Here is a 6,064-nt window from a genome sequence, read left to right on the forward strand (position 1 = left end):
CTGAAAAGGCGGTCCACCTTGAGGGGGGGTGCAAAGAAAGTTAGTAATGGTGCACCATCTAACAATGCGCCATTAGTAACCCTGGTTACTAATGGCACACCTGTTACGTGGTGTGCCATTACTAGTTTTTGCAAAAAAAAAATTAAAAAAAATTGTTTGCAGTGGCGAACCGTGGTTGTGGTGCGCCATTACTAGTTTGAACTTGTAATGGCGCACTATACACTGGTCCGCCATTACTAGTTTTGAAAAAAAAGTAAAAAAGATTGTTAGTAGTGGCGCACAGTGTGTGGTGCGCCATTACTAGTTAAAACTAGTAATGGCGCACTATGCCCTGGTGCGTCATTACTAGTTTTGGAAAATAATTGTTAGTAGTGGCGCACCGTGGGTGTGGTGTGCCATTAGTGATATGGACATTAATGGCGTACCTACACATGGTGCGCCACTGCTATATAGCAGTGGCGCACCACATATGTGGTGCGCCATTAATGTCCATATTAGCTATAGCCCTTTTCCTAGTAGTGTACATTTGAGTACTGCAATATGAGTGGCAAAGTACAACCCTACAACTGTATTTCAAATAGGCATAAGAGGGAGAATATATTGCATTACTTCTGACCCTCCAGGAGTGTCTCTTCCTTGATGGTTCCAATAAATTGATATCCTTGTTTGACTACTTCTATAAGAAATATAATGTTTCAATAAATTGGTATCCAGGTTTGACTACTTCTATAAGAAACTTACTTCAGGTAGTGTGTAGACACTTGAAGAAACATGTGTTATCTCATTCCAAGAAATACTGGAGGACTAATAGACATAGCCCTAGGCTAGTTGAAGTGGTTTCTCAAAAAGAAAATCATGATATTACAAATTGAAGTTGTCCACAAGAGAAATATCAGTTTAATTTGACACAGAGTTACAATACTGGAGAAACTGGGATTTACAAAGTAACTTCGAACTAAATAATATAGCAAAATCAGGTTATAAGGATTCACTTATTTCTGTTCTGAAAAATCTACGCATCATGTAAAATGCTAAATAAGTGCAGAATTTGTACAGTTAGAAATAGCAGACTTGCGACACACTAATCAGATTATCGTGATGGAGCTCAGACTTGTAAGGAATTATAGATGGCAACATTGTCCATGTGAGTGACACAACTTAATGTACCTTTGTTCAAACTTATAGTTTTGAAGGACATTATAAATGGCTTTAAAATCCAATTATGCTCTACCCTGCAAGCAGCCCACACTTGTGTTTGAACACAAATATCTCATGGATGAACCAAGTCGCGGGATACACAAGCATCCAGATTATGGACGGATAATATAGAACATCTAGCTTGACAATGCACTTGTTCTTGGAGTAATCTGCAACAAAAACAACCATTCCTTTCCATCTACTATTAAATTTGAGACAATGGTTTGCTCTGCTTCAGGTACTGTTACAGTGTAAGGATCGAGATTCTCTATGGTTCTTCCTTGTCTACAAATAGAAAGGAATAAGAAAAAAGATATCCTGATCAATGCTATTGACAAAATTATGTGAAGTCCTTCTATCTTAGGCAAACTAACGGCGATGTTTCCCTACCACCATGATAGAGGAAGATAAATTAGGAACATAAATAATCATCTTGTGTAAGCTGTGACTATGATCGAATATATTACCACAGAACACGAAAAGCCCTGGAGATGTCGTGTAAATTAAAGTGATCAAGAAATAAGCTATAAACTAATTAGGACCATCAACTTTTTATACTGAAAGAGTTCATGTCTTATTACCTCTTTGTCATCGAGCCCACCTGATTTGGTTTCATATATAGATTGGAGTAGCATCTTGATCTCAACTGCTAAAGTAGACCCTTTCTTTCATTCTATCTTTTATGGAAGATTACTGCAAGGGTAAGTTGACCAAGTCAGAAAAAACGCTGATAATTCCTTGACCATGGTAATTAATAAACTATAATGGAAATACGTAAATCAGTTAGTACAAAATTAGTTTTATGAGGAGCAAAACATTTGTGAGCAAAACTGAGTTGCAGTTTATAAAGTTGCAGAATTAGAGAAAGAAAATGCTTTGAAACCGAAAGTTGTAATTAAAAAGTACTAAATATAAGCTGCAACTGTGAGATTGTTCACTTTGCATAGGTTTTACTTGTGCATGCGGAGAATAATTTCAATTCCAGTTTATGGTACATGTACTTGGAACACCTTTAGCCCAGCACCCCACAGGACTTGAGCGACCCACACATCAATCACCTAGTGTACTATCATTAGAATCACAAGCATATCTGCATGTAAGTGCTGCTAGTATCCTAATACAATAGCCAGGAATGATAACACCAAGTTCCCGACTGTCTTAACTGACAGAAAACAATAGTTCTACTTCCACATGGTAGTTGATGTTGACGGACCTAGTAATAGAATCAAACGATGTGCTCATAAGAATGATTTCTGTCAAGTCATGAGCAATTCTCTAAACTGGATTTAAAAGTTCATCAGAACTTGGCTGGAAGACTGCAGTGCAGCGATGAGGACAGAGGAAGCTTCTTCTGTGTCCATGGGATCATCATCTTCAGTTTCTGATTCATCCTGTGACAAAGAGGGATTTCAGTGCGAGCAAGAAATTAAAGTGTATGTACAGACAAAAAAACTGTCCAAGGCTACAGATTCTGATGATACAACATCAATTTACTTAAGCTCTTACACAAGAGCAGTGAAGGTCAAAGTGAACCTAAGGAAATATCATACTCAGCAAAAAAAGTTGTAAGAAGACGATCAAATTAAAATCATGTAACTAAATACATAGAAGAATCTTCTTATAAATAAATCAGGCAACCAATATTTTGTCCGATATTCAAAGAGCTATGTTTGAATGACTCTTCTATATTATACAATGCTCTATGCCAATAGATAAATGAGAGTGAAAAGAGTGTTATTAAAATTGTATGCATGCCTTATATATACCAAGGGTCGTTCTTGAGAAAATTTGTGGTTCATGCCTCATGACATTTAGAAAAAAATGGATAATATGTAGGTGCTAGCACTTTCCAGAACGTACAAACCTTACAGGTTCACTCAAGCAAATACCACAAATCATATAATCGCACAACAATGGTTCACAAAATTACAGAAAAATTAAGAGAGGGAGAGAGAGAGAAGCAGCAACAGTTTGGAGCTCAGAGAAGAACTGCATCAACGGGTTTGAGAAGAGCTTCAGAAGAAGTGCAGCAGCAGTGCTAGGAGAGATGGGACAGCCACAGGCAGCAAGGAGGAGAGAGGAGAGGTAGCAGCGGACAGAGAATCGACAGCACAGAGATGGAGTTAGAGGAGCAGCAGTAGGGACGTACGGGAAGAAAGATGCCGCGTCAGAGCGGCGCCACCGCCGGCGACTGCCTCCCTCACCCCGCGCCCCTTCTCCTTCTCATTTCTTCCTCTCTTTCCTCTCTCCCTCACGCCATGTCTCTCTCTTTCTCTGGATGAGCAGGACACCGCCGCCATCGGAGCAAGCTGCCGCACCAGCCGCCTGAACCCTCGACGTCGCGCCTTGATCCGTCATCTTCCTCGTGCCGCCCGCCAGCCCCCTACCCGTTCCGGTGAACTCCAGCGCCGCCTGGCCATTTCGACGGAGTCTGCCGGCTGATGAAGAGTGGTGACGGCGAAGGAGGAGGAGAGAAAGGAGTTGGGGGAAGGTGCGGCGCCGGCGTCAGTGTCGCCGGTGGTGGAAAGCCGCAGGGGTTGAGGCGGCGCACGGCGGAGGGGCGGTGGCGGCGCGCGGTGGAGGGGCGAGGGCCGACTGCGGCGGCGCGCTGGAGGTGGAGACGGGGGAGGTAAGCGTGTTTTTTTTCTTTTCCATTGCCCGTACCGGTTCAGTTTGACATATTAGGAGGACTGCGGGTTAATTTCTAAAAAATGAAGTGATTTTTCTGCAAAAGCGCCGACGACGTACGACCAGAAACAATCTGTGGTTAATTATTATTAGAGAGAAGAATAATCTTCCCAACGTAAAATTTAGTACCACGTCAGAACATCGTCAACAATAATATTATGGGTGAATGGATTAAATATTTAGTGAAACGCACCTTGCTTTATTAGTAGGTATAGATGGTAGCAATATAATCTTAAATTAGAACAATTGTTCTTCAGGTTACTATCTGCTGGGGTTGGGGTTAGATTGGGTGAAGCTGGTTCTCTGTCCATCGCAGTAGGGGTACAATCTGCGAGAGTTTGGGTTATGTGTGGTAGGGCTGGTTCTCGTGCATGTACAACCGGGGTGCTATCTCCACCAAGAGGTAGCATTGATTTATTTGAAGACCGTGTTTTTTGTAACGCCCCGTGACCGATGTGTCAGGTGTCCTCTAGTTATTCGCTGTTGTTGTCTTGTCATTGCTTGCGTGTCATGCATTGCATATCATGTCATCATGTGTATTTTATTTGCATACATGTTCGTCTCATGCATCCGAGCATTTTCCCCGTTGTCCGTTTTGCATTCCGGTGCTCCGTTCTCCTCCGGTGGTCATTTCTACCTTCTTCTCATATGTGGGGGTTAAACATTTCCGGATTGGACCGAGACTTGCCAAGCGACCTTGGTTTACTACCGGTAGACCGCCTGTCAAGTTTCGTACCATTTGGACTTCGTTTGATGCTCCAACGGTTAACCGAGGGACCGAGAAGGCCTCGTGTGTGTTGCAGCCCAACACCCTTCCAATTTGGCCCAAAACCCACCTAAACCTCCTCCATCATCTCGGTCGTTCGATCACGACCGCGTGGCCGAAAACCGCACCTCATTTGGACACTCCTAACTCCCTCTACCTATATATATATGTGATCCCCTCCGAAATTCGCGCAGACGAAACCCTAAAACTCCTCCGCGTGTCGCCGCACATGTCCAGCCGCCGCCGCCACCTCGCTCCGGCCAATCGGGAGCCGCCACCTCAGCACCGCCGCCTCCCTCCTCCACTCATGCGCCGCCATGTGTCCCGCGCCTCGTCTCCACCGCGCTGGCCCGCCGGGCCCATCGCGGACCCGCCCGGCCTGGTCGCCGCGCGCCGCCGATCCCACTCGCCTGCTGCTCCCCGCCGCCTAGCGCCTCCCCGCCGGCGACCATCGCCGCCCGTGCCACCGCCCGCCTCCTCTCGCCGCCTCGCTGCCTCCATCGCCGGTCGCCGCGTCCGCCATCGCCAGCCACCGCATCTGCCATCTCCACCTCGCCATCGCCCGGATCCGGCCAACTTCGGCCAGATCCGACAGCCCCCGTGCCATTTCCGGCGTTCCCCGTCGCTCTCCGGTCACCCCGCCGTTGCTGCGCCCTCGCCGGAGTTCTCCAGCGCCGCCGCCGCCATGGATCGGGAGGAGCCCGATCCAGCCGGTCTTCGTTCGAGGCCGTTGACCTCACCCGCGAGCGCCAGCGTGGGCCGTCCCAATCGGCCTCGCCTGCGGCCCATGCGCAAGCCTCCCCGCGGTCCAGCCTCGTCCCCGCCGGCCCATTTCCTCCGGCCCAGTGATTTTTTCCTCAGAGGGTATATTTCTACCAAGTCCCCGAAATTCCCAGATTCATATGCCTCTATTCATCGCATCGTAACTTTGCATCCATAGCTCGATTCATGCATATAGCATATCAAAATGATCGTCTCAGAGAGTACATCATTTCATCTCATTGCATCATTTTCATTTGAGCTTATCTTGATGCCCGAAATGCTGATGGAAGAGTGCTATTTGAGTTAATTGTCAGATCTGCTGCTCCAATTAGATATTTGTCATTTTTTCCATGATTGATGTGTCAATGATATGCTCTTGAGCTCTACATGTGTTTTGGTATATGCTTTGCCATCTTTCCAGAGGTGCTATCCATGTATTTTTTGTGATATGTGTGGTGACTAGCACAAGCTTGCAAAGTGGTGCATTCGTTAATGCTGATTTCAGGGACTTAGCATTTCCACTAAGTCCTTGATCTGTTTATTTCAATATGCCATATGTTCATGTTGTTTCCTAGTGATCCGTGTCTCTTTTGAGGTTTGTTAATCTTGTAGTGCTCTATCCATCCATGTCTTTGTTGGCAATTATGGAGC

At 45.5% G+C, this 6,064-nt stretch overlaps 1 long non-coding RNA gene across 1 annotated transcript; it reads right to left on the bottom strand.

Annotated features, from left to right (window-relative positions):
• Window positions 1–532: 532 nt before the first annotated feature.
• On the bottom strand, window positions 533–3,838 carry LOC125515225. The gene is made up of 4 exons (XR_007286877.1): window positions 3,347–3,838; window positions 2,411–2,588; window positions 1,168–1,890; window positions 533–840 (listed from the first exon to the last, which is right to left on the bottom strand). It is a non-coding gene; the product is annotated as an uncharacterized LOC125515225 (long non-coding RNA).
• Between the last annotated feature and the right edge of the window lie 2,226 nt (window positions 3,839–6,064).

The sequence above is a fragment of the Triticum urartu genome, chromosome 6, assembly GCF_003073215.2.
Source record: "Triticum urartu cultivar G1812 chromosome 6, Tu2.1, whole genome shotgun sequence".
Taxonomy (NCBI): Eukaryota; Viridiplantae; Streptophyta; class Magnoliopsida; order Poales; family Poaceae; genus Triticum; species Triticum urartu.